Raw genomic sequence first — 26,132 nt, forward strand, 5'->3', positions numbered from 1 at the left:
ATAACATTAATTATGTGTACAAAACGCGAGAGTTTAAAGTGTTATATAATTGTATTTGGTTTAAATTTGAATAGGTGGTCATAAACTGGTATAATCGGAAAAAAAACCGGCCAAGTGCGAGTCGGACTCGCGCACCGAGGGTTCCGTACTTTTTAGTATTTGTTGTTATAGCGGCAACAGAAATACATCATCTGTGAAAATTTCAACTGTCTAGCTATCACGGTTCATGAGATTGCCTGGTGACAGACAGACGGACAGAAGGACAGACGGACAGCGGAGTCTTAGTAATAGGGTCCCGTTTTTACCCTTTGGGTACGGAACCATAATAATTTGATTTGTTTCCTAGTCAGCTAGAGGCATACTTATCTTGATTGATAGGATATTATATAGTTAGAGCGACTCTAAAAAAATCGTAATGTATTCAAATTCTCAGTTACCATTCATGTAATCTTGACAAAAAAAATATTGCTTAAGTAAATATGTTCAGCTAGAAGCTTAGAATAATACTCACTCAAAAACTTGGGAAATATCTTAACAATATTTGTTGCAACGGTTCAAAACAAACCATATTTCCAAGGTCTTGCGAAAATACATTTCAAATTTCGAAACATTCGTTCAACAAAAACATGTTGTCACAAATGGAACGCGACCAATCATCAAAAGAAATGCCTCTTTCAAAATACAAAAAGGACTAAGTATCGATTTTGGGTTATTCAAATTTAAACCTTAATACTTGAACATATGACATACATTTGTTCAAGGTCGGGACATGTGTACTGTTATAGAAGATGTATTAGAAACATTACAGATCGTCATTTGACTTTGAAACAAGCTGAAGAATGCCTTAGAATATTTCTACTGAATTTTAAATATGGCATTTCGTAATGTAGTTCTAACGGACGTCTTCTCTACAAATTTCAAAATGTTCTCTCTAGATATTAAAATAAAATATTTATACGTGATTTGATATAATAACTATAGCTACGGCCCTTTGTTTGTCACGAAAACATGAATACATTTTTAACGGTCAAAAACTTAATTTCTTCATTATGAAATAGTTCGTCTTGTATGTATATATACCATAATATACAGTGAAATTAAAATACATAAGGCAGATTTAATTTCGGCTTATTATGGATATTATTTCTAAATAAGTTGAATGTAAAATGCTAATAATCTTAGAAACAACGATTAACTTAACAAAGACATTAAAAAAGATACACGGGACAAGATGAGTCATAAAATTAACTACTTAATTAAAAGTTGTCAGCCAATCAACATAAATAATAAAACGGTGGCAATAAATTTAAAATTATTATAATAAAAGTGTAATGACAGGTTTTAAACTAGACACACGACAATATAAAAACCGGCCAAGTGTGAGTCGGGCTCGCGCACGAAGGATTCCATACCATTAGGCAGAAAACGGCAAAAAAATCACATTAAATTTGTTGTATGGGAGCCCCACTTAAATATTTATTATATTCTGTTTTTAGTATTTGTTGTTATAGCGGCAACATAAATACATCATCTGTGAAAATTTCAAATGTCTAGCTATCACGGTTCATGAGGTACAGCCTGGTGACAGACGGACGGACAGCGGAGTCTTAGTAATAGGGTCCCGTTTTTACCCTTGTACCCAAAGGAACTCAAACGAACTCAAAAAATTAAGTAATTAAATCTTTAAAATTATCAAGTAGTAAAAGTAAAAAGACTCAAGGATGAGGATATCATAATAATGACGATATTTTGCTTGATCGTAAAATTAATTATGATAATTGTGAAACAATACAATAATTAATGTCATTACCTAGTCTAACGCGATTAATTTTCATTATTTTACCTTTTTTTCCGACGTTTCAGCTAAGTTGCACTAGCTCACGGAACAATACAATCAAAGATAGATATAACTCCGTAATAGATAGATACAGTCTAAGGAAAAAACGTGCCCCGAAAATCAAGAAAATTTGATTCTCGTTCAGAGGGCGCTACTAGCTTTGGCCAACTGTCGTATAGATGGCGTTGACGGTTTCGTTTGTTATTTAACAATTTTAACGCATATCAGTGAAAGAACATGGGTCAAAATCATAAAAATAATTAATGCAAATAAAAAAAATCATTTATTCATATTTAAATACATTTTATCGTACTTTTATAAATCTTCATTTTTAGTTTTAAAGTGTGTCGACAGATGGCAGTGAATTTACTGGGGTTACAAAATTTACTATATGACAGTACCGCTCTAGTATAAGTTACTCTATGATACAATGTTGTAAACATTTTGTGATGAATGATTATGAATGATATGTGAATTTTGTTATATATTTAGTTATAGTATGCGTCTCACCCGCGCCAATAAATATACAAGCACGAACGAAATACACGATAATTGAATTAATTAGTTGTCATTCTGCTGACGACCGGTCTGGCCTAGTGGGTGGTGACCCTGTCTGTGAAGCCGATGGTCCTGGGTTCGAATCCCGGTGAGGGCATTTATTTGTGTGATGAGCACAGATTTTGTTCCTGAGTCATGGGTGTTTTCTATGTATTTAAGTATTTATATATTATATATATCGTTGTCTGAATACCCATAACACAAGTCTCCTTGAGCTTACCGTGGGACTTATTCAATCTGTGTAAGATAGTCCTATAATATTTTTTTTTTTATTTTTTTTTCAACGCAGGCTTCGTCAGGTGGCTACAAATGCAAATCAGCAACACTAATATATAATATAATATAATATAATATTAATATTAATTAATTTATTTATTATTATTTATTATTCTGATATCAGTGTACGTTCGAATTGGCCTGTGTGACTTGTGATGAAATATGCACGAAAGAAGATGATACTTGTAGGTATACATTCGGTCCATGACATTTACTAATTGTCGTTCGTATAAAAGAATGTCTATATATAAAATTAGCGACATTTCAACCTTGAACTTAACTTATTTGCTTGGCTCTTATCGTCCAGTCATATTTTAATTTTTTATACTTTAGAGGTGGTAAAACATCATAAATTAAAACTGGTATAATACATATTATAACATAATCATCCTGGTGTTGTGGTCATTTCTAAAGATATATCTGAAAAGGTGAAAGGTTGTGTAAACTAAATCTACCAAAGTTACTATTAAGTACCTAATAGTAATTTCGGTAGATTTAGTTTGGTAGAGAGTACTCCATTTGGTAGCAATTGTTACCTCAGTTGATTAGCTTTGCACATTGTTCTGTCAAGAAATCGTAATGTAGAAGAGGTACAAAATGAGTAAGATTTATTTTGCTCAGATTTAGTGTAAGTATGATTGATGGAGTTGGATAATCAAACAAGCCACGCAGTTAATTTGCAATAAAACTGAAGACATGCTTATAGATAATGAAGATACGTTTGAGAAATTCAGAATACATATTTAAGAAGACGATAAAAGTGTGGATAGTACGCAATTTAAAACAAGTGGAGAAAAAGACGGAACGGACGAAAGCGAGACTTTTACGACACGAATTGGGATTTTGAATTACTTTTTCGTAATTTTATATCCGCAACGCAACGCAGGCTTCGTCAGGTGAACACAAACTCACAATCAGCTACAGGCTTCGTCACAAAACATTACAGCAATATAATCTGCAACAGGCTTCGTTAATACTTACTCCAAAATTATACAATAAAAAACCCTACAAACAAAACACACCCTCTAACTCGCCGCCAGCAGGCAGTCTGCCTAGCAGGCTGGCCGCACATTATTTTCCGTACATTTGTAACATTATTCCAGGAAATGACAAATAAAAATAAAAATATAAAAAGAATAAGACACATCTAATAAACTATAGTACATAATATCTGTGCTTTCAATCCAATAACGAGAGTTTTAGAACAGAAACGAAGCGTGCGCTCTATGCTCGGATATAACAGCAAAATGCGGCCTCATCTAGGACTTTAATCTCAATCTTCACAGAACTAAAATGCGGGCAAAGTATCATGTAACCGAGCTAAGTGTAGTCCGGTCTGTTAGTTACCACAAATGGCATAGCCGTCTTAATCTTAGATGCAAGGCGTATAAGTGGCGCAAGTGTCGAGCGGAACGCGGCGGTTTGTGGAGGTCAAATATGTATTATACAAAAAGTTTACTTTCGGTGGACAACACAATAAAAGTTAATGACTTTGGAAAAGGTATCCCGCCTGTAAGTGTTCACCATCCAAATTGGCTTTAGATTTCCTTGGGTTTAACACGAAAGACGCGAACGAGTTTAAGCATACAATATTGACCCACGAAGTCAACAAAAAATGCCCCCAAATACTAAAAACGCTGAAACTTGCAAGACAACTGTCAAAAATCTGTACAAATGACTGTAAAGGGGCCCACTGATTATCAGTCCGCCGGACGATATCAGCCTGTCAGTGAGAACAAAAATTGGACAGTTCCGAACAACTGACAGACCGATATCGTCCGGCGGACTGGTAATCAGTGGACCTCTTAAGCGTCCGATGATGCACTCGGATTTTTCTCGTGATACTCCGGTTAAGAGATCTCAAGAGCAACTAAAACTTACTAAGAATAACTTATTTGTGCTTGAGTGATGGCTCATCAGCAATACTGTTGCAAAGAGGTGTCACTAGACTTGAATCTTATAGCCAATATTATAATAATACAGCTAAACAATCAGTTTATCACTCACCTATACACAATTCCAAAGTGTTCCATTGTACTGTTTGAAAACAAATATAAATATTTAATTTAACCAAACACTTGGTCGACGACTTACTGCCGTCAACCTTAGACGGAGACTAATTTCCAAAAATTGCGTCTGTCACTGGAAACATGAGCAGGTTCTAAATAGGTTATTGATTGGTTTGTAACGACATCAGCAGTTAGTTCAGGATCTAAGATTTAATACTTGAGATATCGGTTGCGGATCGAGCGATATAGATGAGGTAATTAAGAGAAATGTGGTTTGCCGGAAATAAATGTCTGTGCTGAACCTATGATGATATTTTAATTTTATTATATGACTAACTTTCAATATCATAGGAACTATCATTTGATATTTGCCAGTCACTTTCGGTGAAGGAAAACATCCCTAATCCCGATAAGACCTAGTTTACCCTGTGGATTGAAAGGTCAGATGGCAGTCGCTTTCATAAAAACTAGTCCCTACGCCAAGTCATGAGATGAGTTGCCAAGCGGACTCCAAGCTCTCTTCAAACCTTTTCTTAGTACATACAGATTCTTTAAGAGAATAGTTGTGACTGATTCTGTTTTAACCTAACGAAATGCAACTGTCCTTCGCTTTTGACTTAAGTCTAACAAGGACGCAAAACTATAAAGACGTGTAGCGGTCTTCTTCGGTAACGGGGCTCCCGCACATATATCACCGGCGCATCGTCACAATATTTATGAGAAGGTACATTATTTAAGTTTATCATGTGATATAATACTAATTTACAGACACAGATATATTTTTATCTTGACTATGCGATTGACGTAGGTAAGCCAGTAGATTTAGTTAAGATCGATAGATAATTTGATAAAGTATGTAGGTTAATCAAATATTGTTTTTTTTTTAATTAAAAATGAAAATTCAAAAGATCTATTTTTATAATAACAAATATTATAAATAATGTAATAATAAATTTCATATTATTGTGGTTATTTCACAATTTTGATATGACAGAGTTTTCAAGACGTAGGGAACGTCTTGTCTAGGACTAGACAAAAACATTACATTAGAAATGGAACATCTAAAGAGGCCCACTGACTATCAGTCCGCCGGACGATATCGGCCTGTCAGTTAGAACAAAAATTTGACAGTTCCGAACAACTGACAGGCCGATATCGTCCGGCGGACTGATAGTCAGTGGGCCCCTTAAGTGAACAAGAGTGTCTAACATGCGTATTTTAAATTGCAAAAAATATTTCGAAAATTAACGAAACCTTTCTTACAACACTTCCGTTAGAGCTAGTTGCGAGTTTCGGTATAGTTTCGCCATCTTGAATCACAGTTAAAATCTAAAACCGGTCATCGGAACAACAAATTCCGATATTACTTGTAAAATTCCGACCTTCGTAGAAAACGGCCTAGTGTAATGTTGCCAATATTATATTTTTAGCCAAGATTTCAATATGTTCAATATATCACCTAGAGAATGTTGACAAAATTTGTCAAGGGCATCAAAAGGCATATTGGCATAATTTCAATAGCGTACAGTATTATCCGGGTATGTCCATAATGGACCCCGGTATGTCCATAAACTACGTCCGGACCCGGGTATGTCCTTAAACTATGTCCAAAAGAGAGGTATGGGCACTGCGAATGACAACTCGCTTTGTGTGGTAGGGCACAGGACAGCGGATGTCATTCCAGATCTAGACCAGACCCCAACTGGGGAGGTACCTCCACCTTACAGAAAACCGCAGCCAAATAACACTAGACCCTACTAATAGTGTTGTGTTTCTGCCGGTGAGTAAGGTTGCCAGAGCTCGAGGGAGAGGAGTGTTAGGGTCGGCAGCGCGCATGTAACTCCTCTGGAGTTGCAGGCGTACATAGGCTACGGAGACTGCTTAACATCAGGCGGGCCGTATGCTTGTTTGCCACCGACGTAGTATAAAAAAAATGATACCTACATTAATTTTGTCATAATGTTTAATGTGACAAATAAACACCAACTTTTACGAAATCTTACAGCGCGCGTGCGTATTTGTGCAGCTACGTTATGCCACTGTTCATTAGCAATTTGGAGCCGCACACAAATGAAAAAAAATGTTTACAGGAAAAATTTATATGGCAACTCAGTCAAATAGTTATATTACGAAATCTTAAGTAATCTTCGAGGATAGGTAGAAGGAAAGCAAAATAAACTAAATGTAAGAGATTACGAAGAAGATGGGTAATAAGTAAACTGAAATAAATGTCATATACGAAGGAAAAAAATTACCAAAGCCGGTAAACGGGGGACGGTGGTTGGATTCCAGCTCTGAACACTGGAGGCTTTGGTCATTTTTTCCTTCGAATATGACATTTATTTCAGTTTATAGTTTAAATAGTAGTGTCTACTTAAAAAAAAAACAAATTAAAATATTTTCATAGAAAATAATTTAATTTGTTCTTGGGGTAATAAGTAGGTACGAAAAACAAAAGATGTTAAAAGTGGTTGGCAAATTAAGGCTTATTTTGATCTACACCGTTGAAAAGGCAGATATTATAACTTTAAAGACAGATAAAGCACATAAATTAACAGCTGCAACAAGGAATACAGTGATCCCCAAGACCCCATTTCACCATGTTTATGTGACATCGAAGTAACGGCGCTACCGTGACATACCGCGTGTCTTATCTTCCCCCATCGGATCAGATTTCGTGGCTTGCAAATTGCCGTTATCCTTGTTGTGTAGAATCACAATTATGGACACGATAATGTTCAGTTCATAAGGAACATAAGTGCTGTTGTAATTTATTGTATATAAATCCTTTTGCAACTGTTTTTGAGGTTATTTATCGCTAAATCTTGCGTCTAGTTTGCGGTTGAAATGTATGGCGAAGACGAGACGATAAAATTAATTTGAGGGTTAAGGTTTTACCTCAAAGGTCTTTGAATTGTTCGCCGAATTATGTATAATTTTTAGAAAAAGTCCGTTTAAAATATAACATTTGTGAGTTTTACCAAAAAATGAAATATTCTGAAAGTTTCTGCATTTTAACGAAACTGAAGACAAAGTTGTTTTTCTCGTTGGTAAAGTTCAAAATATGAAGCAAGTTGTTGATATAATTAAAAAAAAAATTAAAAACATCTAAATACATAAAGTTAAGATTAGAAAATAAATACAAATTTGGAAATGTTGACAGTTCCTATAATACAACTTAATCTATGGCGATTTATAAGTTATACATTATAAATTATAACTAATCTTTGTATTTTAATAATTCATACTTATCTTGAAATATGAAAAATAAAACACACACTTTCTACTAGTAGCGAATCTACAGGTTGTCGTATTCAGTATAGATCAAACGAAGGCCAGTAACGTGTTAGAGAAACCTTAAAAACTATCGATTTGACCCCAATAACAGGTAGATGTTCAGCGAAGTTTCGGTTTCAGAGAAATTATCGCCATACGTAATAAAAATCAGCGACATAGTGATTGAGACGAGTACTGTTGACAAATCACACTAATCGAAAATCCATACTAGTATTATAAATGCGAAAGTCTCTGTCTGTCTGTCTGTGTGTTCCCTCTTCACGCTTAAACCGCTGAATCGATTTAGATAAAATTTGGCATAGGTTGAGTCCCTGAGAAGGACATAGGATAGTTTTTATCCCGAAAATCATCCCTTAAGAAAGTAAAAAGCGGGGTGGAATTGAGATAATTAATGAAGTGTCTGCTAATTTGTGTGCATAATATGCTCAAATTGAATAATTGCTATAAGACTTTCTCCAGGCGCTATTCTTACTCTAGCTGGGGTTACTAAGTCCACGCAGACGAAGTCGCGGGCAAAAGCTAATCAAGAAATAATTACGAAGGGTATTCGTCAGGAATTCGTCTAGCAATAATAGCAGTTGCAAAACAGCCGCGCCGTGCCCTGATGCACTGTTATACCGCACACGGCCGCCTTGAGACAGATACCTCACATTCCAGACACGAGATAGTCAAGTGATATAGAAAATTTATTTGCGTTTTGATATCAAGATGTTTGATTTAAAGCGGATTTTTTTGAGATTAGTTACTCTAGACGTGAAACTTAATTTTAAAAAGCACATCTCGATTACAGCGGCTATGTAAACAAACTCTACAAACGGTATACTTACTTACTTACTTCGCTGGCTTAGCGACCCGAAGTGGATCTTGGCCTCCGATACTAGGTTTCGCCATTCGTTCCTATCCTGTGCGATCCGACGCCATTCAGCCGCCTGGATGTCAGATAGGTCCTTCTGGACCTCATCGATCCACCGGTACCTAGGCCTTCCGACCGGACGTCTCCCAGTTGGTCGCCCCAGATAAGCTCTCTTGGCCGCACTATCCTCTCCCAAAAAACGGTAAAAACGGTATATCTGGCACTAAATATGAAGGGTACACGGAAAGAACATGTCTAGTCACTTTAGTAACATTTTGAGTAATCGCGGTTTTAAAATTTGGAACCATGTCAAAATATATGGTAATTCCGTGACCATGTCTTTTTTAACTAAAAAAATATTATACAATGGTAGCAAAAGATATATAGGTAAATAATAGTTCATAAGGAGCTCTAAATTTTGAGATGAAAAGTGACTAGATATGTTCTTTCCGCGTACCTTTCATATGTCAATACAAAAACCTTATACCTTAATCATACATATTTAGATTAAATAATAAAATATTAACTCTTTTCTTCTTTATGCTCATGCAATTTAAATAAATAGCTCTTGCAATATATACATATATTAAAAGCATGTAAATAACAAAAGAATGTCAACCATATTTCCGTTACATTTACAAAGCCAACTGTGCAATAAAAGGCGCTTAAACAAGTCAAGACATCTAATAAAGACGAAAGTGTGATCTCATTCATAACTGGACGCACATAAGTAATTAACTGTCAAGATAATTATCCCATTAACTTCCATGTCGCGTACATTACATTATTACTTTACTGATCATATACCCTTATTACGGTAGCATAGGGACTTTTTATAGTTATTAAGTTAATGCAAACATAGCTGAGTAAATGATATATAGGTAGTGATTAATGTTCACATGATTACACGCTTAGGCGAAGGACAGTTTACTGTACGTCCGTCATTTGTATTGTATGTGACTTACTCGGTTATGTTTTAGCATAATAATAGGTTGCTTGGGAAGTTTAGTTAGCTTTTGTTGACGTTGTTTTGAAAGATTACCGACTAATCCCCTTATTTATAAAGTTTAGTAAAATTTTGTCTTTTTCTATCAAATACAAATTCCAAAATGGCCGATAGGGACAAACGATTGCGGCTTATAAAAGTTAAAAGACGTTAATGAATAACTCCATAACAAAGTAATATTTTATTCTATACCTACTTTATTTGAAAAGTGACGAAAAAAAGTATTTTGCCCAGCATTGGAACACGGCATAGGCTATAAAATAAATCAAAAGTATACGTATGAAATCAATGCTAGTCTGCAATATATTATTTTCACTTTCTTAGAAAAACTCCTCTCTGTAACAAGTTTTTTAAAGAAAACTATTAGAACGATTTATAATCGATCAACTCTCACAGTTTTTTCATTCGTATAAATAATTCAGCTACCTTCACACTCACTTTCTACAATTCATTTTCACAAGGGGCCGGGGTCCTTTCATCGCAAATGCTGTTTCTAATAAATTTCCAATGCGCGCGCGCCTAGAGCGACGTCTCTAGTGATGGAGGTAACAGCTACTTACCTTAACGCAGACAGGTTTGTCAAACTACTAGACTATTGATGCATTTGAGGGGTCAGGGGGCCTATTCAAGATAATCGTGATAGAAAAAGACGGTCGAAAATTAAATAATGTATGGAAATAGTCACGCGATTTTCCGTAGCATCTGCCATCCCGATAGATTTTCTTTTCGTTTGGCGATTGATAATGTACGATTGACGTCTAAGCTAGGCCCCTAGAAGCAACAGAAACAATGCCAGTTACACTCGAATTGAGCCTTTCTTGATTTCTTTATCATTCTAAATGTTGTAATATGATGCTTTAAAAGGATGATATTTCTTGCATGACAAACTAAAGAGCACACAAAAATATTGCCGATACGTCCAAGTTATGTCAGACTTGACAATTGTTAAAAAATACTATTATCAAAGAAAAAATAAGGTTTTATCTAAAAAAGGTACAAATGTAATTTAGCCTCATTTGTCACAGCATTATATAAAGGCATATTAACCCGTGGAGCTAGTATAGGAGTTCCATACTACTGTGAAACTGGGGCGCTACAGGGGTTAAATCCAACTTTTCTTACGTTTGCCGCCGTCACTAAGCAATCAGTTGTAGTCAAACACAAAGACTTAGTTCCGGCTTCAAACTAAACATAAAAACAGCTTCCTTTCTAACACAAGGACGTGGACATAATGACAAGGAAATTTACATCTTTATCAGTTGTTAATAAAGATGATTTTCAATTGCAAATTTACTCCAGAAGTTAAGACATACGAAAATGTTATGGTAACTTTTTCTGAAATAATAATTTCTAAATGAATACATAGATATCATTAGAAAATACATTTATCGACCTAGTCTCACAGTCAGTTTAATACAGCTTGTTTGTGGATACTACATATATGTATAATGTTATGTAGTATAGGAACAAGTATTTGTGATAAACACAAAAAATACCCTTACCATGGTTCAAACCCAGGACCTCCAGTTTTGTAGGCAGGGTCACAAAGAACTGGTCTAGTAAGACTTCAAACATACATAGACATACCTAGGAGAGGATATAGAAGTGGCCCTTGACAACACGCTTTTCCTCCTTACAAACTTCAAAAGCCTGTGGTTCTTCAAATCCATCTCAAATCCAAAACACGAGATACGAGTACAAAACACAGTCTACAAGTCTAGAACACAACGCAACACGACGAAACACAAAATACGAGTACAAAACACAGTCTTCAAGTCTGGAACACAACTGAACGCGGAACACACGACCACTCACTTACCACTTACATCGCGAACTAGTGTTATAATTAGATCTATCGTAAACTGATTAACATAAAAATTTCAGGTTTTAGCCTTAAAGTCAGAAATTACAATGCAATTCATTGGGCATCTTTTTCATACTTACCAGTATTTAATGCGAGTGAAAGGGAGCGTCGTGTTGAAATCGCTTTGTTGCTATGTCGTAACGATAATTAAAACTTGTTTTGTAAATGTTTATTAAATGAAGTCATGATTAAAATCGATTAAAATCGCAAATATTGATTGTTTGTAGATTCGTGAGGTGGTTTTTTTTATAAATAAGTAGTTTTATAGATGACACAATATGCTAGAAAAAGATTTTTATTGATATACGAAAAGAGGATTAGGTAATGGCTTCTAATATTAATTTTTCATGATTTATTTATATTAAAGAAATATAAAAATTGCATCTTTTTTTTTCAATTTTTAATTGGCTATAAATTACTTTATTCATTCAGTAACCAAACTATTGTTTAAGTAGAATTATTCAAAATCAAGTAAATTCAAAATTATCCCATTATGTATAGATAATTGAGATTGATAACTGTTAGTATTAAATATTTGTTATCTGATAGCGTCCTAATTTCTAAACATTTTTACTAAGTAACTTATGTATTATACGCTAATAGAAGCAAAAATTTTGCAATACATACTCACGTTTGGTTGTACTCTACTGTACATGTATTGTGTACAATACCTTGTTGATTAAAATACACAACAAAATAACCAATAAATATACAAAATATCGTATATTTATATCCGCTTAATCCAATACAAAGCCAAAGACCAAATACGTAATTTTATAACCCATAGCAGTATCCACATGGTTACATTAACTCCATACAACTAAGCACCTTATAATTATAACAGTAAGACTCCAAATCTTATAACATAAACAAGAGATAGCAGGATGAATTGACTATTCATTGTAACCCTTCAATGCCATAATGGGGTACAAACCTGCCAGTTACATACGAGCTTAGAGCATTTAGGTCTTGAAGGGGTATTACCATCTAATTGTGGACTAGGAAGTGGCCGGTACTTTCATTTCTTGCCGAGATATTGCTTTAGGCAGAACCAGTATACGGTCTGATTATTTGTGCCATTTTCAACCAAAAGGGTACTTATTGTCGGTTGACTCGGTTGTCAATAAGGCGCTATTTCCATATAGCTTCAATTCGAAATCAACCTTATCGACAAGCGACAATGTGGTACCTTTTGGTTGAAAACGTCACATTTACGCTTTACGCTGCGTATAGCGTCACGTTCTACATATAATATTGGATTATTTCCATAGCGTCAACCCAAAAGCAAAGCCTAATTATAACGTGGAGTTATATAACTATATCACTGTTCAGAAATAGACGACTTTAGAACTTTAGAACCCAAAATTTTTCGCACAAAATTATTTAAGTTAAAAATTATTGATTATGATTTAGATATTTAAACAATGTCTCGTGGAATAGACACATGGTTTTTTACTTGTATTAAGATAATCAAGAAAAACTCAAAAACTTGGTTATGTGCAGCGGGGTTAGCACGGTCGCATTTGTATCGCTTGTCACCTAACAAGTATGTAAGGGCGAAAGTGACGGGCATTGTGCTAGACGACAAAAATGGAACCGTGCTGCGCCCGCTGGGCATGAAAATATGAATGCCTACTAAAATGTATTTCCGGAATAACCAGATGGAAAGAAAGGTTTGCTACGACACAGGATTTTATCATAAAATAACATTAAAAACGCTAAACTGCATTTTACAAGTAAGCGGTAGCTCAAAAGTATTTAGGAACCAGCAATTTTCACCATACAATTGTATACAAAAATTATTTTCAAAATCATACTGTTCGATCGCAGGCAAATGACTCTCTTACATGTTGGAGTGATTGATTTTTATTTAGGTAAATATATTGAGCCTCAAATTGTTGCCAAATACATCCTTTAAAATTTCGAGTTTACTTTATGCAACGATTTAAAAAACTCTTATGTACTAGTTCATACAAAAAAAAAACGATTTTGTACTGGAAAACGATTTATGGATTTTTTTACGCTTGCCATTTGGTAAATAGGCAATGTACACGAATATTTTGCACATCATTTTGAAGCTCGATATGTCTGTTAAATTAAAAAAAGTAAATAGCACAAAATACTGTTACCCGACTGCGACTTAGCGGTATAATTCTGAAAGACGATTTTGTATATTTACAATTATATGGAAAAAATTACGAGTGCCTAAATAGTTATGAGCGGTAGTGTATGCTGGTGGGTTTGAAGCGAAATGCTCTCCAAGTGTTAGCATACACGATGCTAGTATTCAAATTCTCACGCTTAGAAATAGGAGTTAGTGGTTGATTCACGTAAAAGATATGGGGCGGTATGTTTGGACACTATCATAATGTGTATGCAAATAGATGTGAGGTTTGGACCGGAGCAAATGGAGGGTTAAGAGCCGGTTGGACTGACAAGGTGACATATTTATCTGCCTACTGATTATATACTTTATACAAGTGCACTATACAAGTGAACTAGCGAGTAATTTTGACATATAATTAGTTTTGATACAAACTGAAAATGTCAACTGTATCTACGTACTTTAATCACTATTCATAAAGTTTACAAGGCTTAATAAGATAATTTTCCCCTCACTAGCTCGGAAAGTTGTCGTTTATCCTTCAATACAAACGGGGAAAAACGCGTTTTATCCACTAGTGGGGAAAATAATTTGACCTTAGATGGAGCGTGTTTAAGTAGCTTGACAGATAACAAAACGTAAAACGCTCATGATAATGGTTCGTTCGATATTAATTATTATTAAATAAATGGTTTGAGAATCTAATAAAAAATACCAAATTTAGCTTTATTTAATGATTTTAAGTCATAAACCTTAAAATTCCATAAGAAACGTTTGTTTTTTTATAATGATGTTAAATATAATTCTGAACGCACAAGTTGAGTCGATGCAATTTCAAAACGCATCGTTGACATTTCATACATCAGAAATGTCAACATTGTCAACAATTTTTTTACTTAAAACCTTTTCTCACCGACTCACGTAAAAATACACAACTTCCAGAGTTTTTTGTTATAATATCGTAAAGAAATGAGTGATTCCAGTGATGACGGTGATCTAACGCCTGTGGATGTTGCACTTTCCTCGCTATAGTGAGGTGAAAAGTTTTGTGTTACACACGGGCGCAAATGTATTTTACTTCTCGTGTGTTGAAACACTCGCTACGCTCAGGATTCTATTTTAGAACCACTCGCTTCGCTCGTGGTTCACCTATAGAATCCTTTCGCTTGCTCGTGTTCCTTGTATAAACAAGGGTGCAAAGTTGTATTTTACCCGCGAGTGTAGAATTGAAACACGAGCAAGCGAAAGGATTCTATAGTTGAACCACGAGCGAAGCGAGTACACATACATTTGCACCCGTGTGTAACACAAAACTTTTCACCTCACTATAGCGAGGAAAGTGCAACATCCACAGGCGAACGATCATCTTTATCACTGAAATCACTCATTGTTTCACGATATTATAACAAAAAACCGGAAATTCTGTATTTTTACGTGAGAAGTTTATGTGTTATCCCTTTCTTACAAAAACATAATTAAGACAAACTATTTATACTTGTCTTAGCTAATTGAGGCTTGTAGCGAGTTTATTCATAACGTAACGATTTTGACGGAACCAAACTCAATCAGGTTGCAATATTTTTATCACCTGTTCTTGTGGCCATCTTCGGCCTTCATCATCAGTCATCACATCAGCTCGACGGTATGATAAAATCACATTGTCACCGAACTTACATTGACAAAAGACAAATAGGTCATATTCGTATCGCCGTTATGCATAAACGTACTTACTGAAATATATAATGTTTCATGAATTTATTTATTATAAACTATAAAAATTCTAATTTTACCTTACGTAAAAAAAAAAAAAAACTTTTAAGACAGTACCTAGCTTAGATTTTTAAATTATTATGACATAATATCCGATACACGAACCGCTAAACATTTACGGATAATTTCACATAGTACTTATACCTAGCTCGGACCGCAGCTAAGAAATCATTGTAGCACAATCGAACTAGGACAAAGACCGAAATCTCTCAAACAGTCCTAAAATTCGGAATGTATAAATAAATAGGCAAATAAATAAATATTACAGGACATTCTTACACAGATTAATAGATGGATACAGTCTAAGGAAAAAACGTGCCTCGAAAATCAAGAAAATTTGATTCTTGTTCAGAAGGCGCTACTAGCTTTGGCCTACTGTCGTATAGATGGCGTTGACGGTTTCGTTTGTTATTTAACAATTTTAACGCATATCAGTGAAAGAACATGGGTTAAAATCATAAAAATAATTAATGCAAATGAAAAAAATCATTTATCCATATTTAAATACATTTTATCGTATTTTTATAAATCTTCATTTTTAGTTTTAAAGTGTGTCGACAGATGGCAGTGAATTTACTGGGGTTACATAATTTACTATGACAGTACCGCTCTAGTATAAGTTACTCTATGGATTGACTAAGTCCCACGGTAAGCCCAAGGAGGCTTCTGTTATGGGTACTCAGACAATGATATATATAATATATAAATACTTAAATACATAGAAAACACCTATGGCTCAGGAACAAATATCTGTGCTTATCACACAAATAAATGCCCTTAACGGAATTCGAACCCAGGACCATCGGCTTCACAGGCAGGGTCACTACCCACTAGGCCAGACCGGTCGTCAAAATGTATGTTAATGAAAGGTCATGTTTTCGTGGTCAGAATATCTGATGTTAGGGCACCTCAAGACAACACCGCCATCTTGGAAAAACGTCTACTCTGCATGTACATTTTTTTTCACCTCAGCAGCTCGAACAAGCCTACTTTCATCACTCCCTGGAGTGAGGAAAGTGCGACTTTCCTCACTCCAGGGAGTGAAATAATGTAGCTTTTTAATTTAGTGAAGGCCATGAACTTCATACTTTTATTACATTTTTTTAGTGGTACGGTACGGTACGGTACGGTCCGGTACGGTCCGGTAGGGTCCGGTCCGGTCCGGTCCGGTCCGGTCTCGTCTCGTATCGTATCTTATCGTATCGTACATATTATAATACTTTTTTTTTCTGTTTATTCTATGTAATTCGAAATACATTTTAACCTTTAATATGTTCTCACTACTGAGGTGAAAAATTATGTGTGCAGCACGAGAGCAAAGTTATTTTACATCTCGTGTTTTTGAGTCCCTCGCTACGCTCAAGATTCTACCTTAGAATCACTCGCTTCGCTCGTGATTCAATTATAGGATCTTTCGCTTTCTCGGGACTCAAAATAAACACTCGCAAGAAAAACCAACTTTCCTCTCTTGTTGCACAAATAACTATTTCAGTTCTAATTTTAAAATCATTGGTAAGATTCCTGCGCCTAAATAACGTACCCCGTTCCACATTACGTAACACATACAGACAGTCAGTGACAGACACTCCGTTATTAGGCGGACGTGGCTTGCATACTAACTGACCAGCCAATAGGTTAATAACGGTCTGGGTGTTTGGGGTTTTAGGTTCGGATGGCTCCGGTAAAAATATGGGACGACTATTTTATTTGAAAGTGTAATTTTAGAAACCTTGTGTCGGTATTTTTTTCTAAACAGAGACATATTTTTTATGCTCTATTGATGCTCGTTTTGCTTTGCTTCAGGCGATAGTACGCATTGGGACTTCCGGTTCGAACGCCATCTTGATAGTAGCCTCGTGATTAATTCCTTTGTTTTTTGCTCATTAATATTGTTTAAAGTGTAATATCGATAGCTTTATTATACAATAATCTAATGTGGTAGTATGCAGTGAATGGAGAATTAATCTCAAAGCGTGTTTAACCACCATTTTGGAGTCAACGGCCGGTAGTCCACGTGCTTCTCGTAAAATCCAGCTATCGGTTTTACGAGACAACTACAACAACCACCGAACAGCGTCGTGCTCTAAGAGCATTTATTTTGTTCCTACCCTTTTACGTGACATTGGCTACGGGCAACACCGCCCTCAAGTCCATCAAGAAAAGAAAAGAACATAGTACGCATATCAGTCAGGGGTGTATGTACATACTCTATTCTACGGAGTGTTAAGTGCAAGGTGTAACATGGATCCCTACTGTTATTGTTACACCTTGTATTGTGTTGGAAAATGGGGCAGATTTGATTTGATGGAAAGATCAAGGAAATTACCTTATTTCTTGATAAGATACATATTTTTATCGATTAGAGTAAAAATAATTACCTGAAATAATAGACTAAATAAAATAAAGTTTCAACTAATATGACTATATGCAGAGTTGGACAAAAATTAACTAGAATAAGAATAAGAATAAAAACAGCAATGTTATTCTTATTCTAATCGATTTGAATAAGAATAATTGTTGCACTCGTTAGTCCAGAATAAAATAAAAGGAACTAAATCATGCGACTTTTATTTTAAATGAAGAATAAAATGTATTTTCGTATCACAAAAGATACATATAGTCTATATGTATCTTTTGTGATACGAAGGATTTTAATTAATTGAACCAAACCCAACAGAAAGTAATGTGTAATACTTGTATTTATTTATAACCTTATATATTATATTTATAACCTACTGTAATGTAGATTATTTCACAATATTCTTGAACATGACTCTAAACGAAGAGTGACTTAACAGTTAGCTATTCCATTAAGTATGGGAATCACATTGAGGAATGTACATGTAAGTACCCACCATATAATACATATGACGTTTACTGATATAATGACAAACCAACGGTAAATACGGTTTTGAATTTTAACTGCATAGTTATAAGATATATTTTACTTGACGACTAAGATATCACAGTACAAGGATATGAAGTAGGGCAAAGTATATAATGGCAATAAATATGTGGAGTGGGTGGTTAATGAGAAGGAAAAAAAATAATGAAATAGAGATGCGCCGTTCAGTACGCAAAGGTAAAAAAAACAGATCATAGATTATGTAGAACGGATTACTCACGCCTTTCACACCTTTTCGCCGCCACGTTTTTGGTCTAGAAGTCTTCTGGAAATCGATTTTCTCTCATGTCTTCGCAGAGATATTTGGTATCAAAGCATTCAGTGTGATGCCCTGAACACAAATATATGAGATGACATGCGCGAAAGTGATGGGGGTAGTTGCTGTGACGTCAAAAAGTCGGCAGTACAAAGTTTTTTACTTTTTTTAATCATACCATGTGGGGTATCAAATGAAATAAATAATTAATTTACGTTAATTTTACGTTAATTAGAATTTACGTAAATTTTATAAATTAACGTAAATTCTAATTACAGACCTATTTACCTTATCTTATTGTAAGTACAAAGTTTCAGGGCACTCTAGCTAGTCGTTTTAAAATGAGAGCGTAACTACGTTTGTATGGAGAACCGAGCTTACCGGGGACTTTACTGTCATGTATCGAAAGTATGCCAAAAACAAAAACCGAACGACATCGATCGAAACAACACCGAGTACATCGTAAACCGATTGTAGAATCGAGTGATACATGCAGCATGCCTTGCTAAACGTAAATTAGCAACAATCGACTCCGTTCTTTAGCGAGCTCGTATCTGTGGCACATGATATTTTGAAAAGGAACTCAAGCAGACTTAAGATAGAGTGGGGTTTGCTTTGCAAATTATGTTTGCGATATGAGAATAGTGATGTGAAAAAGCGAGTCTGTAGAGGTAGTTGCGTGACAGTAAGACACAATCCACTAAAGATTGGTAACAATTAATTCTGAATTAAGAATAGTAAATTGCCGGTTAAAGATATATGTCCACGCGATTCGTGACTAATAGGTTTTTTGCTAAGTAGGTGTTCTGGTGGCATTTTAATCAAGGCTGCTGTTATATTTTTATTTGCTGCTTACAACGAGTAAAAACCTACGTCCCTAACTATTTTTAAGTAGAGAAACTATATTAAGTATTTGTATAAAATGTCTGGGTCAGATAAATTTAACGTGCGTACTTGTTACCAAATAAGACCATGTATATTACATTTTTTACGAACTTGCTATGTTGATAGCAGCAATGGTGATTCACAAAATCTGTGGTGTCAGCATGATTGCATTTTTATCACCTGTCACTATGCCTGTCACTTTCGCACTTACCTAATTGTTAGAACGTGACAGGCAAAATGCTACCGTGCTAAACCCGCTGATACAACTTCAATGCTAATCTTATAAACAGTTTGGCGGCGACTTTCATAAGTTGTTCAGCGAAAGTAAGTTATTAAGAAAGGAATAAAGCATTCATCCACGCTTCATATTCCAAATTAATCATGATGTATACCTACCTATAATACTAATATTGAAACAACATTATAACAATAAAATATTCAACTATTTGCCATCTGTTCCAAAATCTAGGTTAATAACATTCACAACATGACATACACTTACTAACACACTTAATAACTCCCTATTCTTATCCAGTCTCGAAAAATCTAAGAACGTTCCAGAACATCCTGGTAGCGGCCGTCGACTTTTTTTATATAAACATTCCAATTTCACTCGATTAGTATGCCGAGTGATATGTATCGATACGATTGGTTGGCGCGGCACGTCACTATGCGTAGAGTAGGAAAAAGGAGTGTTTCTTAATAGTTTATAGATTATTTATGGGTTCAATTGATAAAAATGTAAAAACTGTAATATATGTCATATTCATATATTAAAGAAAAAGTGACGAAGTGGCCTAGGGGTTCATGGCGTTAGCCGCGATAGCTAAAGACGCCGGTTCGAATCCGGCCTTCACCACTGGAGGGCTTCGTCACTTTTTCTTTAATATATGACATCTATTACAGTTTTTAATTTATATATAGTAGTGTGACTACTTTAAAAAACACAAATCAAAATATTTAATAAAATAATTTGATTTGTTCCCAAACTTGTTGATAAAAATGTATTATTTTAATATTTGTAGTTATATTAAATAAAAAAGCTTGTTATAGTCATTTTTATTAAGTAAACTACTTCTCATTATTTTGATCTGTTAACAAACACGCAAATAAATTTGTTTATTATTCAATAAGAATGTATGAAACACACTTATACATACATGGGTATTTATTATATTTTATAGAGCTGATAATAAACAATAGTTATGAATTACTATATAATTTATAAGTTTAAGCTAAAATTACTAAAACATGTAGCATAACATAGCAAGTAGAATAATTAAGTTAACTATATTACCTGCAGGCAAACTGTGAAAACAGTTTTGCAGGAAACTGTATAAATTGTATGTATAATTATTGAATAATAAATCTCTCTATCTATCTATCTATCTATGTAGGGTTTGCAAATTACCTATTACAATTTTAAATAACAAAACTTCTGTGAGACACAGACATATTAAATATATTAAGAACGGGTCACTCACATATTTCCGGTGCCGGTCCGTCACCGTCAACGCAAGCTCCTGATCACACTCCTCGATACGGAGTGAAACATGTCGACCGTTTTTCAACTTAAAATACGTGAGTGACCCGTTCTTAATATATTTTATTTTACCTATTAAAAACTAAAGTGTCTAAAGTATGTCACTAACTTATCAATATTAAAACTATAATCTCTCTACTTCCACTTGCTACTCTGTCCCTTTCAATCAAACTCATATCAGTGGGCTACTGAGGTTCCGAAGCTACGTGCGGACAGCCGGACGGTTCCTCGAACCTGCACTTACAACACCGGCTTATTGATATTCGTGGTGCATTTAGATCGTAATATCGGGAATAGGGTTGAAACTATCGATAGGTTATCGATAAAATATTATTCGATAAATATTAAATTTTTATCCGAAGCAAAAACTTTTACACTATAATTGTAATTTCTGTAGTAAAGAAAAACAGATACCAGCGAATTTTAAAGCTCTTAGCTTAGTTTATAAAAATACAGTGAATAATTATCATGTTAATAATGGATTAAGTATTCCATTTGCAAAAAGTAATTCCACTTAATAAAAACACAGCTTTTATTGGAAGAACAAATACTTAACTCATCAAACGTGCTATGTTCTTAAGCAAAAAAAAAGACTAAGAATTTAGAATAGAAAAGAATAGAAATAATTCATTCCTTAGCACACACAAATAGAAATTTGACTTTCAAGCCTAGTTACTGTTCTATCAAATTAATCTGGTAATGCAAGAAATGACCTTAAAAATACCAACCAGTGATGTACTAAATATCTTTTCTTGATGGACTTGAGGGCGCGGTGTTGCCCGTAGCCAGTGTCACGTAAAAGGGTAGGAACAAAATAAATGCTCTCAGAGCACGACGCTGTTCGGTGGTTGTTGTAGTTGTCTCGTAAAACCGATAGCTGGATTTTACGAGAAGCACGTGGACTACCGGCCGTTGACTCCAAAATGGTGGTTAAACACGCTTTGAGATTAATTCTCCATTCACTGCACACTACCACATTAGATTATTGTATAATAAAGCTATCGATATTACACTTTAAACAATATTAATGAGCAAAAAACAAAGGAATTAATCACGAGGCTACTATCAAGATGGCGTTCGAACCGGAAGTCGTACTAAATATCGATAAAACTAAAATGTAAATGCATACCTATCGATATTCATAAATGGAACAGGATTGACATTTACCGACCGGATGAAAGTAAATTTTAAAAATGAATCACCGTTCCATCAAAGATGTGTCTGCTCTTTTAACTTTTATATAACATTTATTTAAAAGTGATCCGTTGTTTTATTTGTTATCTATGGTAATGTTCGATTAGCATAATTTTATATCATGATCAATTGATCATATTAAGTATAGAAGTTATGCAATGTTTCAAATGCGTTACGTAGGTGGACATGATTGTTAATAGCGTATAAAGTTGATCATCATCAAGTTTTGCAGCTATTTATTATTACTAATAAGTTTTTGGCAAAAATTGAATTTTAGGTATACAAGCTTTTGTCGCTGACTGTACTTTTTATTCCACAGACAACTAATACTCGTCGAGACAATTCTAAAAACCCCAAACACAATTAGGTTGCATTGTTTTATCACAGGGTTCCTATGACCACCTCCTGTCTCCATCATCAGATCAGTGGTACCATAGGTACCATAATATTGCATTGTCACCCGACCTACATATGTATGCAAATTTTCAGCTTCATCGCAAACCGGGAAGTGGGTCAAATTTAACTTGCAAGATTTGACCCTTACAAACATGTTACATACATACTTACATAGGTACATTGCAAGTTAAATAAAAGCTTGTAATAAAAAGACGCGTTTGTCAGAGTTGACCATCGTTGATTTTTTCACTGTGATTGACATCTGTATCCATCTTATCTTATCTTATGGTTTCGGGGGCCCTTACGGATACACTTCGACCCATAGGGATCTTTTGTGCAGTTACCCCCTGTATCCATACTAATCCATACTTAATTATTATAAATGCGAAAGTGTGTCTGTCTGTTACCTCTTCACGCTTAAACCGCTGAACCGATTTAGTTGAAATTTGGTATAGAGATAGTTTGAGTCCCAGAGAACGACATAGGGTAGTTTCTATCCCAGCAGTCATCCTTTATGGGGGTGAAAAGGGGGGTGGAAATTTGTATGGGGAATCAATAACCGCTGAACCGATTTAGATGATATTTGGTATGGAGAGTTTGAAATGTGGGTAGAGATACAGAATAGTTTTTATCCCCGAAATCAAAGGTGTAAAAAGGGGGGTGAAAGTTTGTATGGGGAAACAATAATTTCTTAAGTAGGGAATAAAACTCTATATTCTAATTACTAATTCCACGCAGCCGAAGAAGGCAAAATCTAGTAGGTATATAATTTGTTTTAAGTGTTGTTTCATTAGAAGGTCAAACATTCATTGCAAATTCATTCATTTTCATTGCAAACTAGGTCGCATACGCATTAAACTGTAGAACATTTTATTACAGACACACTTCCTACTTTCTTCATCTAAGTACAAACCTTAAATACAATTTCATGCATTAACTGTTGTATAACCGGTTTAAAGCTCTGGGACGTACCTGCAACAAAACAATTTTATCGTCAATATAACCAATTAATTACATCAAGTAGGAAATACATCAATGTTAACTAGAATGTCTACAATCATATTTATGATCGCTTGTCTGTATATCAATCATTTGGAATTTGGATGCGTGTGATTGCATATCGAACGGATTTATAATTTAGTCTGTTTTCTTCTTCTCGTTGATATGCTTTGATTTAAATATATTTTATTTTATTTTTATTTAGGTAATTAAATAAAAATAAAATAGGGTAGGGTGAGGTTGTGCAATAAAGAGGATTTGTATTGTATTGTATTGTAATTATAACACAATATCTAAACATTGTTACAAAAATATCGTTAAACCGTCGATTTTATACAAAAATTAAATATCTTACAAAACACATAAATCTTTATTTGTTTTAAACAGAAATTGCCATGATTTAGGTGATGGAGCCGCCCGGTAAGCAAAAAATTGCCTGTGTCGGGAGTACCCTAGGTTAAAGCAAACTATTTGTACAAATAAAAAATTAAAATCTAAAGATTAATTTCTAAAACTAAAACAACAAAAATGACCATTTAACTTACACTAAATCTTATAACAACAACATAAGAAACTGTTCATAATATGCTCGATTTAATTTATCTATCGGCTGTTAAGTAGGGTAAGTGTAGTTATATCAATTATATCATATTTAATTATTATGATTTTATCTTAGGCTTAGGTATAATTTTTAGTGTACAATAAAACATATTTATTTATAGGTATAACAAAACCTAAGTTCGGTAATAGTGCCTCACTGTAAAACTGATAAAAATCTAAGTAATAAAATCATTTTTGTACATACATACATACATACATATAATCACGCCTATTTCCCGGAGGGGTAGGCAGAGACCACGGATTTCCACTTGCTACGATCCTGACATACCTCTTTCGCTTCCTTCACTTTCATAACATTCCTCATACACGCTCGCCGGTTTAGGACTTTAGGGTGCTCTTGACCTGGCCTTTCTTCAGGATTTCCCCGATCTGATCAGAGAAAGTCCGCCGAGGTCTGCCCCTTCCAACTCCCGTTTCTACCTCTCCCTTATACACTGTCTTTGTTAGCCTTCTTTCACTCATTCTTTTCATTTTTGTATATGTCATAATTTTATCAACATCGACTTATACTATGTTTCACTTGTCCTCGCCCTTTTCAAACGTCAAACCAAATTGCACCCGCCAAACTGGGGTATGGTCATTTTAGTATTGCCAAAATGTCATTTTATATTTTCAGATATAAAAACAAAGCATAAAGATACCAAAGCACGGTACAGTCGCCATCAGATATATCGGAGCGGGCGAGGTGCTCAAAAATATCTGAACACACACCTAGCGCCTTGACAATAGAGGCGTGCTCAGATATTTGTGAGCACCGTGGCCGCTCCGATATATCTGATGGCGACTGTACAAGTATGATATGAAGATCTGTCAGTCTTACAAGTATAAGCCGAAAGTGGACAGCGCCTAAAGCGGTCAATTTGATATAAACAGCTTAACTGCATCAGACACTAGTAATCTCGTATCAACATGCGCGTCAGTTGGTTTTTAGGGTTCCATTAAAAAATTTCAAGTAATAGTTTAGTGACTTAGTTACCTATTAAATTTTTGACGAGACTCGCTCTCTCACGAACAATGAAAATGGAACACTTTTTAGAGAAAACCCTAAAACCAAACGTGTATTTTTTTGCAAAATGTTAAATTAGGACCGTTTTAGAAACATAATTTATATGTTTGTGATACAATAAACATACTCACGTCCTTACTTCCATTCCTGAAACGTTCCCTTCATGTAACAGGCCCTTACTTTTTCTCTAAATTGTACATCATTTGGGGCATTTTATATGAAAAGGGACCTTATTGTCAATGGGTCTTAAGCCGCACAGCGTCGCGCGGCATTGTATTTATATCCGTATATCGGAGCATCGTTAATAATGGCCTAAGCGCCATCGACAATAACCACAATTTTGTAACCACTGTAAATTCACTGCCATCTATCGACATACTTTAAAACTAAAAATGAAGATTTATAAAAATACGTTAAAATGTATTTAAATATGGATAAATGTTTTTTTTTATTTGCATTAATTATTTTTATATAATTTTGACTCATGTTCTTTCACTGATATGCGTTAAAATTATAAATAACAAACGAAACTGTCAACGCCCTCTATACGAGAGTAGGCCAAAACTAGTGGCGCCATCTGATCGAGAATCAAATTTTCGTAGACTGTATCCATCTATTACGGAGTTATAACTATCTTCGCTTTTTATAGAAAATACCACATTTGACAAGTTGCACAGTGGTACATTTCTACGGAACTTGTACAAAATAATCCCCCGGACCCATTGACCGGTTTTTTATCAAACCGGACTGTCC

At 34.7% G+C, this 26,132-nt stretch overlaps 1 protein-coding gene across 4 annotated transcripts in view; it reads right to left on the reverse strand.

Annotated features, from left to right (window-relative positions):
* Window positions 1–26,132, reverse strand: part of LOC134755650 (uncharacterized) — a 276,948-nt gene that overhangs the window by 146,011 nt on the left and 104,805 nt on the right. For 2 of the 4 annotated variants that reach the window (XM_063692176.1, XM_063692178.1), the window contains exon 1: window positions 11,424–11,441. The exons of the other annotated variants lie outside the window; for them this stretch is intronic. The gene's annotated coding sequence lies outside the window, so the exon portion shown is untranslated. Of the gene's footprint in view, window positions 1–11,423; window positions 11,442–26,132 lie in introns of those variants that run through there. 4 annotated transcript variants of the gene reach the window in all.

This window comes from Cydia strobilella, chromosome 3 (genome assembly GCF_947568885.1).
Source record: "Cydia strobilella chromosome 3, ilCydStro3.1, whole genome shotgun sequence".
Lineage (NCBI taxonomy): Eukaryota > Metazoa > Arthropoda > Insecta > Lepidoptera > Tortricidae > Cydia > Cydia strobilella.